This window comes from Octodon degus, unplaced genomic scaffold (assembly GCF_000260255.1).
Source record: "Octodon degus isolate 3935 unplaced genomic scaffold, OctDeg1.0 scaffold00259, whole genome shotgun sequence".
Lineage (NCBI taxonomy): Eukaryota > Metazoa > Chordata > Mammalia > Rodentia > Octodontidae > Octodon > Octodon degus.
This window is the reverse complement of record NW_004524835.1, coordinates 2,752,157-2,765,192: the sequence shown is the minus strand read 5'-3', so window position 1 is coordinate 2,765,192 and position 13,036 is coordinate 2,752,157. Positions and strand designations below refer to the sequence as shown.

At 39.5% G+C, this 13,036-nt stretch overlaps 1 protein-coding gene across 1 annotated transcript in view; it reads left to right on the top strand.

Annotated features, from left to right (window-relative positions):
- Positions 1-566: 566 nt before the first annotated feature.
- Il1rapl2 (interleukin 1 receptor accessory protein like 2) overlaps positions 567-13,036 on the top strand; it is a 1,644,749-nt gene continuing 1,632,279 nt past the window's right edge. Inside the window, exon 1 of the mRNA XM_004646205.2 lies at positions 567-799. The gene's annotated coding sequence lies outside the window, so the exon portion shown is untranslated. The remainder of the gene's footprint in view (positions 800-13,036) is intronic.

Sequence of the window (13,036 nt, the reverse complement as noted above, 5' to 3'; positions counted from 1 at the left end):
GCAACGGAAACGCAGCCCCTGGTAACTTCCAGTGCCTTCGCATCCCCTACTCCAGAGGTATCTTGGAGATGCAAGCAGCGGTGGCAGTTTGTGAGGCGACCCTGGAGCTCACTTCTTGGGAGTCGCTCGCTCTTTGGTGCTAGGGCGCGTGAGTTTTTGCGCACCGGCTGGAGGGTTCCCGGGAAACGGTGGAGCAGCGCAGGAGGGAGGAGCGCAGGCAGAGTTTACAACGGGCGCCTGCGCTGCGTTTGGGTGAGCTGGTGGGTCTGCTGCCTTCCTGAGTGTCCGTGCTTCTCCGGCCAAGGCGCTCCTTTTACTGCGTGCACTGCTTGGCCTGGGCAAGGTGCCACTGGAACAAGACTCCTCCAAAGCAAAGTTGCGCAGAAGGAAGAGGCTGGGAGGCAGGAGACTCGGGAGAGTCCAGTCACTAAGCAGAGGCAGCACCTGCCATTCAAACTGAAGGGCGGAATGATTTAGGAACTCTCCTTAGTCTCTCTCTGGAGCTCCCCCCAGAGTCCGCAGGAGCTCCGTCGAACTCTAGAAATCTTCCCTAGGCGGACAGAAGTTTTCTGCTATTTTCCCTGACTAGCAGTGGGAGCTGAGAAACGGGCTTAGGCTGTTCTGTCCGCTGCTTGGGAAAACAGTCTTCCTCCAGCCCTGCTTATCACTGGGCAGGTTCTGACCGCCTGCTAAGTCCTAGCCTGAGCATTCCTCGAAACCCGGCTCGCCGTCTCGACTTGGACATGGAATTATACGCCTGAGAGCTGCTGGACGTTGCTGGTTGTTTTACAAGACTCAGGTAACGCCCGCTTGGAGAACCAGAGAGTTGGCTCACTGGGCCTGGGGGAGAACTCGTTGAGCTCTCGGGTGACAGCAGGGAACAGGCAGGCGCGGGCAAAAACTGAGGCTCCTGATCTCCTATAGCCTTAGTCCGCATGCCAGGAACTTACTGGCTGCCTTCTCCCCATACAACTCTCTCAGAAAGTTTAGAGACAGAGCTCCCAAGGCCAGAGGCTCTTTTCCTGGTAGGAGGCTGCTCAATTGCTCAGGTGAGGTAGAGCGGGTACTTTGCTTTCCCCGAGCGGGATCTTTGTGGTCTCTGTAGCTAACTTAGGTTTTGCAGCCTTCAAAACAATTTCCCGTTAGGCACTTCTGACTCCCAACCTTTCTGCCCGCGCGGTCCTCGCGATCAAGAGAGCACTCCGTGGGGATGGGGTTCAAGGCAGCTCCAGGGTAAAACAGCAAGGGCTTCCCCAGCGTGCGCTCCTGCTCCTGGGGATTCCTATGGCACTTCAGATGGAACAGAGCGCTGGCGATTGGGAGCAATCTCTATCTTTCCGCATGAAAACACAAAGGGGCATCCCTGCTGAGCACAGGACAACTCTCTGCCCTGCAGAAATCCCCGCTGCCCCTTGTGTGCATTTTCCAGGTTGAAAGTGTCTTTGCTCGCTGTCGCTTGGGGGACCAACCAGTGTCCAGTTGTGGCTCACACTCATGATGGATACCCAGAAAGGGAGGGTGGGAAGAGTCAACTGCAAGTGTCCTAGCCTGCAGTCGGCTCTGGAGTGGAGGAACCAATTTGATTTGTCACTAATAGTTAAGAAAAATGCCTTGGTAGGAAGACTGGGAAAAGAAATTGTATATTAACAGTTCTGTTACGCGGGTTTCTCCTAGTCCCTGCAGCCACCCCTTAATTTCTGTGACCTAGGAACTTTGAGGGAGACATTAGGAAATGAGTATACAAGGTCTCCACCCACTAACCACAGAAGTTGCTAGTGGGCAGAAGTACTGGAAAACAGCTTCTCTGCTGAATGCTACTGGAGTCTACCACTGGTAATTTTGTTGTCTGGAGGTGGGGGGGATCTGTTTAAGAAATCTTGTCTCTGAATGGGGAAGTAGCAATGCCCACTAATATATTCAGTCTCATCTTGTGTAAACTTCAAAAAAATATTTATTTTTGGCCAGGAGAACCAGATTGTAGATTATTAAACGGTGCATCCAGAGACTTGAAAGAAAGGAAGGAGCAAAGCAAGGATATATTCTAGAGGTTTTGAAAGTTCACTGGGCATCTTACAGCTAGGGCAGATGGTAGCAATTACGGGGGAGGATTCCTAGGAAGAATCCAGAACACCTGTGAAGAGCTGGGGTGGGAGTCATTTAACTATTGACAGTCCCATCCCCTGATCTCCTTGTGGCAAGGGTTCTTCCTGAGGATTTGAGGACAGTTTTGATCATGTAATGCTGAGCCACTGGGCTCTTTGTCTCTAATGGAGGTATTTGTGCTTCCACCTTGTCTTGGGGCTCAGGACACATTCTTCCTAGTGCTCCTACTTCCCCAGAGACGAGTTGGTAAGTGTGCCTTGGGACCTAGGCAAAGTAGATTTCCCAGGTATCTGAGCATGGGCTTCTCTAGAAGTACCTACCTTCATCCCTTTTCTCTCTCTACTTATTTCCTTTGCAGAGCAAACTCTGCCATAGGACCAGTATTGTCACACCTCTCAGTGGCTTAACCTTATGCACCGCCTTCACCTCTCTGCTGCCTGTTCTGGGTGAGAACTTCAGTCTCCAGGCTGCCTCGGGCTAAACAGCCTGCAATTACCTGGGTAGATGCTGGTGATTTAAAGAGAAAGTACTTAAATGTGGGTGAAACCCTGCAGTACCAGAGGATCCTGGATTACTCTAGCCCCAGAAGGTTGGAAAGAGGGGCGAGCTATACCCATAATTGCCTAGGTGACAGCAAGTCATGGATGCTTCTGTTCAATAAAGCAGTTCAAGGCCTTCTGAGGAGTACGGTTGAGATTTAACACTAGCGTTTTGATATAGCTGCTCTTTCTGTATTTTGAGCTTTGTTAACTCAGGTTGAACAATGGGCCCTTTGCGTTTTCTGCAGCGCTATCACTAGGTCTGCTGTGTGCGGAGGCTGAAAAACAATGTCAGGTGTGGGGGGTTATGGCTGCCACTGGCCTGTGGGTTTTACAGGTAAAATCAATTCTGAATCTTTACTTACAAATTAATTTCCTTAGAAACAATTTATTAAATACATAGTACCTTCTTGTTTGCCAGTAACTAGCAACAAAGTCCACAGACACATAAGCTGCTTATCAGGGTGAACTGATGGTGTGCCTACCTAGGGAGTAGTCCAAATGACCCACCTGGAACAGAGATCTGCAGAGCAGAACCAGTGATGTTTTATTTGTTTTTAAGAAGACATACTCTAAGGAACCTGACCATATAAAAAGATGAAGTGTGAAGTGACAGTTGCAGTTTTGCTTAAAACAAACTTCATGAAATTTGTCTTATATAATACAGTCAATTGGCTTATTGAAAAACACTTGCTATTTGGGAAGAAAGGAAAAACCTGGGAAGGCAAAATGAGTCCAAATTATGCTTTAAGTGATTGTATCCTTTGATAAAAACAGAATTTTGTCTTCACACCTGCTGCTTAAAGGAAGTCATCATCACTCTATGCACTGTGATGGTTTGAGCAGATTTTATTGTAGCTGTATGTGACTAGTGAGTATCATATTGGAAAGTGCAACCATGGAACATTCCCTTCACCAGAGAAATTTCTACTGGCAGCATTGCTATACAGCAAGAATTCTCAACATGTATTCCAGTCAGAACCATGTTCATGAAGGCAAACACTTTCTTGGGTTTATGTAGTCATTTAAAGTTCCCAGCCCATGGTGTTGCCACTTTTCCCCCTTCCCAGAAGATAGATCCATTAATAACATTATAGAAACCACCTTGTCTGTATGTGGGAGGAAATTAGATATTCACATCACTGCAACACAAAAATAACTTCCAGATAAAATTATAAAGAAAGTATAAGTAACTTGTCCTATCACATATAAAATGGACTGGAAATTATAATAAATAAAATACTGTGGTATTTTCATAGGAGCAGACAGATTCATACAACCATATCCAAAGAAAGTCAAGTGTCATATGGTTTTTTAGCAAGGGATAAAGAAGCATCTAAAGTCCATGAGTTAGAGTGGAAAGATAGAGTTTTCAATAAATGTGCTTAAGACAACAGAGCTAAATATTGAGGGGATTTAATAAAGCTACTGTATCCATATGTACTATTTAAAGGTTAATTCCAGCTGAATCAGAGATTAAAAAGTTGAGAAGTGATATTCAACAGTTTTTTAATAGAATAAAAGATGGTTAAAAATACAAATGTTACAGGATTTTACTAAACAAAATGAAAGGAATTCAGCAATGGCTGTCAGATTGTGTACTGTTGTCTTTAAATTAGTTGTTCTGATTACCAGATATAAGCATGTAAATTTGGTGGATAGCTTAGATAAATGTACTGCTTATTTCTGCTGGTCTAGTGAAAGGAACAGTTGATGTTTAATTTTTTTCCTCTTTAAATTTTTCATAAAGTACGTTTTAAAAAATATTTTTATAATTTTACAGATGGGAAAGCTTTTGTAATCATTTTATGAATATTAAGTTAGAATATTAATTTAACTGTCAGCAATCTGTGGCAAAAAACCCTGTAATCAAGACTAAAAAGACAAACAACTAGGAACATGTGACATATAACATTGGTTAGATCTTTTAATATAAAAAGAACTTCTACACATCAATTAAAAATCCTTTAACAGAAAATTGAGGAAAATTTATGGACAGAGTATTCACAAAAGAAGGACTAACAAGGTCACATTACAAATAAAACTAATAGTTTTCACATATCAAAGGAGGACGATTTAAAAGAGTAAGAAAAAATATTGTCACAGCTATGGGGGTGTGGATGATGTCATACGTCATTTGCTTGGTTCCAATTCCAGAGGGTGGGTTGCAGATCTGTACAATAATGTGCGATGGTTTCCATGATCTCACAATTTTATTAGGAATTTATTCTAAAGATAAATGTAGGCACTAAAAAACCTGTAAACAAAAATGGTCATTAAAGATTTGCTCACCTTAAAGCTTTGAAAAAAATCTAAATGACTGTAATAGTGAACAGACTATGTCAATTGGAATGTACCAATTCATTTAATTGCTTTGTGCACATTAAAGACAATGCAAAATTGTCTTTGATATGGAAATATGTCCATAAACACAATTTAGCAGACAAGCTAGGTGACAAAGCAGCATTGTTCAATTTCTATAATTATCTATGTATTTCTGTACATCAATTTGTACAATTAAACCTACAAAATATATAGAAAAATTCAATGAACTGTTATAGGTAAAGGGGTTTTAGATTTCCTTTTTAATTTTTTTATCTTTTGCATTTATGTTGAGAAAAATAAAAGCATATAATGTGTAAAATGCTTACCTCAGTATGAAAGACTCAAGTACTTATTTCATTTTTGCAGTTACTATGTTTTTATAATTTACAAGATCAGATAGTTGAAATTAAATGCAAACTTCAGAATAATTGAAGAATTAAGTATCAAAAAGGAAAGCCTACAAATTATTTTTAAAAAAGCATATAATAATTACAATAAAACTAACAAGTATTTTCTAACAGTAAAACAGAAGGAAATCAAGAAAACATCTTTTTACATGGGCATTGAAAATATACATATAGAACATAACAAGAAATGAAAAGCTGGAAGAAATAATTGTGATATTTCATAGATAAATGTCTATATTTATTCCAAAATACAACTTTTCATAAATCTTCCCCAAATAAAACCGTGTTACTTGAACTCTTCAGATCCTACCTCTGATTATACTTGCAGCATTCCTAAAGGCTTATGGCTCAGTGGAGAAAGGATCAGACACCATGATTTTTTGAGTTAAGTAAAAAAGCATAAAGCCTTCTAAAATGGAAGTCCATTCATCATATCTTAGCATGGACCTTCTCTGCTCCCGAGTTCCTTATAGATTTATAAGTGCCAATATAACTGTCTTCACAGGAAGCAGACTTGCCAGATCTAAAATCATAGCTACCTCCACCCTGTACCCCTGCACCACTAATTTTTTTGTTAGATTTAGCATCTTTGTCACCAAAAGCAGGGTAGAGGGGTACTTATAATAACAACCTGTATCTTCCCATTTAAAGAGAAAGTTCTGAGCCTGCTATGGAGACTGAGTGTGGTGGCGTAAGTCTGTAATCCCAGTGCTGGGGAGGCTGTAAATACGAGGGTCACTATGAGGCTGAGCTGTGTACCAAAGAGAGAGAGAGAGAAAAGCCAAAGAGGTGGTTAGAACTAAGAGGCTTTCCTGGTTGTTGACCCGAACTAAGCATCAACAAGGCCATATTAACCTTATCTGGGGAAACAAAACCAGATTATTACACAAATGATCTTGAAGAAAATATGTTCTTCTTTTTAGGAAATGGAAAAGTCCATTTCCCTGAAATCCATTCCCTAGTTTTTCTTTAATATCCCATTTAATAGGTGTTTTATAGCCTGAGTTTCTTTTTCCTTCTTTCTTTCTTTTTTTTGGCGGAACCAGGGATTGAACTCAGACCCTTGTGCTTGTCAGGGTAGCGCTTATTCCACTGAGCCATCTCCCCAGCCCCTGAGTTTCTTAAAAAAAGTTCCTCTAGTCTGTTCTCTTTCTGATTTTCTTTTAATATTTTATGTAGGTATTTGATACAGGGTCTCACTGTGCAGCTCAGACTCATAGTGGTCCTCCTCGCTCAGCCTCCCCAGTGCTGGGATTACAAGTGTGCACCACCATGCCTGGCTTTGGTAGCCAGCACTGCATGCCTGGGATTCCTAGGGGACTGTCCCCAGCCCTAGATACTGAGTTTAAACCAAGGGCTGTGATCACAAATGATGCCAATTAACATTTATTGGATTCTTCTTACTTCCTGCCCCCACAACTGGGGATTGAACTCAGGGCCTTGTGCTTGCCAGGGAAGTGCTTATTCCACTGAGCCATCTCCCTAGCCCCTTTTCTGTTCTTCTTCTTCTTCTTTGTTTTTTTTGTCTTCTTACATTCTAAGTACTTTACAAGTATAAACTCATTTCATACTTATAAAATATTTTCTGAGCAGGGAGGGAGGTACTATTTTTCTTTTCTGTTGTAATGCTGAAGCTTGAACCCAGGACCTCACAGAAGGTAGGATGCTACCAGCCAGCTGTGGTGTTAGCTCTTTTGTAGGAAGTATTTCCACAAAAGCTCCAGGCTGGGATGCCCTGCGAGCCTGCAGAGTGAGTAAGTGGAGAAAGGAGCCTCACACATCAATCTGGTAATATTTTTGCTATCATTTTCAGAGGTAGAAACTGAAATATAAAGAAGTTCAGTAATTTGCCCAAAGTGATAGAACTATACAAATGGCTCTCTTGGGGTAAAAATCAAGGCAATTTAATTGGCTTGAGGCTCATGCATTTAAACATGACACAAGGCTATAATTACATACATGCAAAATATGGTAACAGGTCACTTTTTATCATTTGTATAATCTTCACATTTCTAAAATTAGAATATGTTGCTTCTATAATCACAAAAATGTCACATTAAAAAATAAGATAAAGTTTCAGATTGAGCCACTTATGTAAACCTAACCTAACCATTTTTTTCCCTTCTTTTTAGAAAAGTGACCTTTCTGAAAGATACCTAGAAGGGCATCATTAGCTAAGCAAATAGAAGTTCTGGTTTCCATTTTTTTTGAGGAGTCTCCATACTGACTTCCAAAGTGGTGATTCTCATTCACATAGCCGCCAGCACTATAGAAGAAATTTCTCCTCCTGTAGCCTCACCAGCATTTATTATTATTTGATTTCTTGATAATGATCATTCTTTCTGGGGTATGGTGGAGTTTCAGTATTGTTTCAATTTGCATTTGCATTATTGTTTTTAATCTCTAATGGCCCACAATGTTGAACATTTCTTCATATATTTATTGGTTTATTATACTTCTGTGAAGTGTCCATTCATTTCACTTGCCCCCCCTTTTTGATAAGGTCTTTTATTTTGGGGAATCTAATTGCTTCATCATTTATAGTCTCAATGTTAGTCATCAATCTGAGGAATACCTGGTAAAGATTTTTCCCATTCTGGTAACTCTTGACTTTTCTGGTTGTTTCTTTTGCTATGCAGAAGCTTTTTAAGTTGGTTCTTGTGCTGTTTCCTATGTACCTGGTGTTCTGTTCAGAAAATCCTTGCCTAGGCCTATGACTTTAAGAATTTTATATAATTTGTCTTCTAACAAATGAAGTGTTTCTGCTTTAACATTTAGTTCTGGGATTTACTTTATTATTTGTATGGAACATGATGAATGATATGGGTCTAGATTCACACTTCTGTATGTAGATAATGAGTTTTCTCCCAACACGATGTTTCCTCTGGAGTATTTTTGGCCTCTTCATCAAAGATCAAAAAGTTGAACATGCTTCAGATTGGTCTTTCATCCTCTGTTCTGTTCCACTGATCCTAATGTTTGTTTTTGTGCCAGTACCATACTGTTTTTAATCACTGTAACTCTGTAATGTGATGCCTCATGCTTTGCTTTTGCTACTCAGGATTGCTTATGTTATTCTGTGTTTCTTCTCATTTCATGTAAATTTTAGAAATGTTCACTCCAGTTCTGTGAAGAGTACTGTTGGAATCTTGATTTGGATTGCATTAAAACTGCATATTTTGGAAGTATGTTTAATTGGACTGTATTGGTTCTCCCTACTGAGTAACAGGAGAAATCATTCCATTTTCTGTTGTCCTCTTCAATTTCCTTTATGAGTATATTGCAGTTTTCATTATGGAGGTGTTTGACTTCAATAGTTTAATCCTTAAGTATTTAATATTTTGGTGTGATTGTGAATAATGTATTCCTAATTTCCTTTTGAGTGGATTCATTATTAATGTGCAGTAATGCTATTTATTTTGCGTTGATTTTGTATCCTGCTACATTACTGAATTTAGTTATTAAACCTAAGAATCTTTTGATAGATTGTTTTTGGATCTTCTATGTAGAAGATCATGTCATCTGCATGTCATTATAATTTGACTTCATCCCAGTGAGACATCCCTATCCATATTTATAGCAGCATGACACCTAATAGCTAAATCTTGGAAGCACCCTATATGTCTGTCAACCAATAAATGGATAAAGAAAATGTGGCATTTACATTCAGTGACATACTACTTTGCCATAAAGAAAATATTGAGTCATTTGTAGGAAATTGGATACACTGTAAGACCATAATATTAAATGAAATAAATCAGGCACACAAGCTTAAATACTGTCTGGTTTTTCTTATATGAGAAAATCCAGGTATAAATAGAGACAGAAAGAAAAGACAGATAATAGGCAGTAGGGAGGTAGATCTTTCCCAAAGGGGAAGGGGATTAAGAGATGCAGGGGAGTGAATGTGGATGAAAAAGTGAATTAAGATGTGTTATGTACATGTACCAACTTCAGAGAAGGAAAATAAACATTATGTATTGCAAATGGATAAAAGAGGGAGGGGAATCAAGAGATGGGAGAGGGAGGGAAGGAAAAGAAAGAAGATGATAAAGTGAATTCAGATGTCATCTGTACATGTACTAATACCACACAAGAAATTTAAACATTGTGTACTATAAACATGTACTAATAAAAAGAAAAAAATACCCTCAGCTATTAGTAAGATGATATATACTAATCACAAACCAAGTACTATTTGCAGGTGGTAATTACAGTCTGCTCACACAACTATAACTGATTTTTTTTTTTTTTTTTGTGGATCCGGGGATTGAACTCAGGCCCTTGAGCTTGCCAGGCAAGCATTTATTCTACTGAGCCATCTCCCTGGCCCCTATAACTGAATTTGGAATCAAAAGGAATAATGGAATAACACTTCTTAAACTTTTGTTTTGGAACTTAAAATGTAGTTATTCCCAAGTTGGGCCCAGTTACTGTGATGTAATAGTTTCTTTTCTTTCTTTCTTTCTTTATTTATTTAGTGTGTGTGTGTGTGTGTGTGTGTGTGGCCAGCTCAGTCCACCAGGGGGCAGGGCTGGCTGGCATGTGGTGCTGGGGGATCGAACCGCGGTCCCTGTGCTTTGCCAAGCTTGTTCCAAGTAGGTGCTTTAGACCACTGAGCCATCTTTCCAGCCCCAATAGTTTCTTTTCTTATCCAGTCTAAACATTGCAATATGCTCCTCTTGCTAATATCTTCGTCAAAATCTAGAGTCATTATTTTGTCAGAAAGCCTGCCAAGAATGTCCGCTTGGGACTCAGGTCAACAACTTCTGACATTGCCAGTCAAGTGGAAGACCCAATACTATTATGGACTACTGAACTATTTTGGAATATTTTGCTGAGTTCACACACCTATAATATTTAAATGATGGAACTAAACAAAAAAAGGGGATATAGATGAATGTCCATTAAAAAAATTATTTACTTATTTATTTTATTTGTGTGTGTGTGTGTGTGTGTGGCCAGCTCAGCCCACCAGGGGGCGGGGGCTGGCTGGCATGTGGTGCTGGGGGATTGAACCGCAGTCCCTGTGCTTTGCTAAGCTTGTTCTAAGTAGGTGCTTTAGACCACTGAGCCATCTCCCCAACCCCTGAATGTCCACTTTGTATCTGTGTATTCCAAGTGTTTAGGAAAGATATATAGCTACATTCTCTTAATTCAAGGAATAGGGGCATTTGTTCTAATAGTGTTTGTAAATAGGATATCATGTCTGCATCTCGTACAACAAGTAAACACTAGGAAGGCAGTAAATAATGTGTTAATTTTTGAAACTGTCCTGCCAATTCGATTTGAAACTGTCTCATTGCTATTTATTTCTCAATAAAATTATGGAAAAAATAATAATAAAAAGAATGTCCCTTTGGGCTGGGGAGATGACTCAGTAGAATAAGCACTTCTCTGGCAAGCATGAGGGTCTGAGTTCAATCCCCGGCTCTGCCAAAAAAAAACCAAAACAAAACAACAACAACACAAAAACAAAGAATGTCCCCTTTTCTTGGTTTAATCTAATGACTATTTCATCTGTCCCGAAATATATAGAGCTGAACTCCTCTAATAAAAATCATACTGATGTTAGGACCAGTGCCTGATGTACAGCTTGATCTTGGGTTTTCTGCTATGGTAAGAAGATTAACATCTTCAGCTTTCTCTCCCATCTGAACCTCATTATACATATTTCAAACATTCACTGTACGTCTCAGGCTCCATTCTTCCACTGACACAAATGTTCTTTCCTTTTACTTCACTATTAGGCTTCACTTTCTAGCTCTCTTCAGTCTCTTGTTCTCGCCTACTTTCCCATATTTCTTCCATGTCCCTTCGTGTAGTTTCCTAATTCTCCAGTATTTTTTTCCATAATGATCACTTGCACTAGATCCTGTGTTCAAGAATTTCATAGGGAGAGCTATCTCCCAAATGTCCTCATAAGCAGAAATATTAACGTTAGAAAGCAAGAAAAATTTTCCTTTACTTTAACCAAAGAGAAGAAAGTGTGTGTGTGTGTTTGTGTGTGTGTGTGTCTGTCTGTCTATGTCATAGAGTTAGTGAAAAGAGTTAAGGGAAGGCTTCACCTTATTTCTTTTTTCTCTGTGAAGTAGGCAGTGTCATTTGGTGAAATTGAATTGGAAAATAATTGAGAAGTAAATGTGAAGTACTCAGCAGGAATACTGGACCTTGGAGAAAAGAGGCCATTTCTAAACAAAAGAATATGTAGGCTGCACTGAAAGTTCAAGTGATTATAGAGATCATGAACTTATAAGTGTAGTGTTTTCAAGTTGTGGTCAGGTGTGAGATTGGAGTCAGTGGACAGTTGAGTGGATCTTGGGCTGAGTTTTCCCTACAAACATTCAATTCAACTTAAAGATAGAACAAGTTATAGAAATGTTATAGAAGTGATGGGGCATAAATTAAACTGCATAGGAAAGGAAGTCTCAGGGATTAACACATAATGTGTATCAGGGTTTTCTAGCAGAACAGATTTTATATGATAATTTCATAAGGGATTTTCTACTTAGTCTTACAGTGGCTGCTTGCAGAATTGGATGGAAGAATGCAAAATGATCACCTGCACTCTGAAGACCTGAAGGTTTCAGTGCAAGGTCAAGAGCCTGCAGCTCACTGCAGGGTCTAGTGGTAGTCTCTGTTAGAAGACAGATAATAGGAAACATGAGGATAGATCTTTTGCAAATGAGAAGAGAACACGAGATTGAGGGATGGACTAAAGGGGATGGGAAGAGGATATAAATGGAATTAAGATATGTTATGGTACATGTGCCAACTCCCCACAAAGAATGTAATATTTTTTTCATAATTTTATTGAGAAACAAATAGCAATGAGAGAGTTTCAAATCAAATTGGTAGGACAGTTTTGATAATTAACACATTGCATACATTCTTCCTAGTGGTTAATTGCTGTACAAGATGCGGACATGATATTCTATTTACAAACACCATTAGAAAAAATCCCTCTATTCATTAAGAGAATGTAACTATATATCTATCCTAGCCACTTTGAATACACAGATAGAAAATGGATATTCATCTGTTTCCCCTTTTTTGCTAAGTTCTGTTCTTTGAATATTATAGGTGTGTAAACTCAGCAAAATATTCTAAAAGAGTCCAGTAGTCCATAAGAGTATTGGGTCTTCCGCTGGACTGGCAATGTCAGAAATTGTTGACCTGGGTCCACTATGGCTCAACATAACAGCATGGCTTTACTTCTTATAATTCGTTTTTATACTTTTCTGCTGGATGGGTAAGACCAAGTTAAAGCAGGACCAATGCAACAAGAGTTGTAGCTTTGGGGTCTGATAAGGTCAGTGAAATCCCCTCAGGATTTATCCTGAGATCCTGTACCTCAGATTGTAGATCCTTTGTCAGTGTCAACCATGTGGATGAGTCATGGCCATTGTTTGGCCAATGTGCTCTCTGTGAAAACTTGAGAGAATGTTTTCTCTCCATGTGACTCTCCTTAGACACCCTCTACATCATCAATCACTTTCCTCTTTGGCCCCATAATCGCCTTGATCAGAAAATTTGGGACACTACTGAGTTACATGATGTAACAGTATAAGTTATTTTATGTCCTGAGTCTTAATTGACCTTGGAAGGCTAGGGCCAAAAAGTTGGCTTTCCTTGCAGCCCTCCTTTTTCTCTAATTTGGTC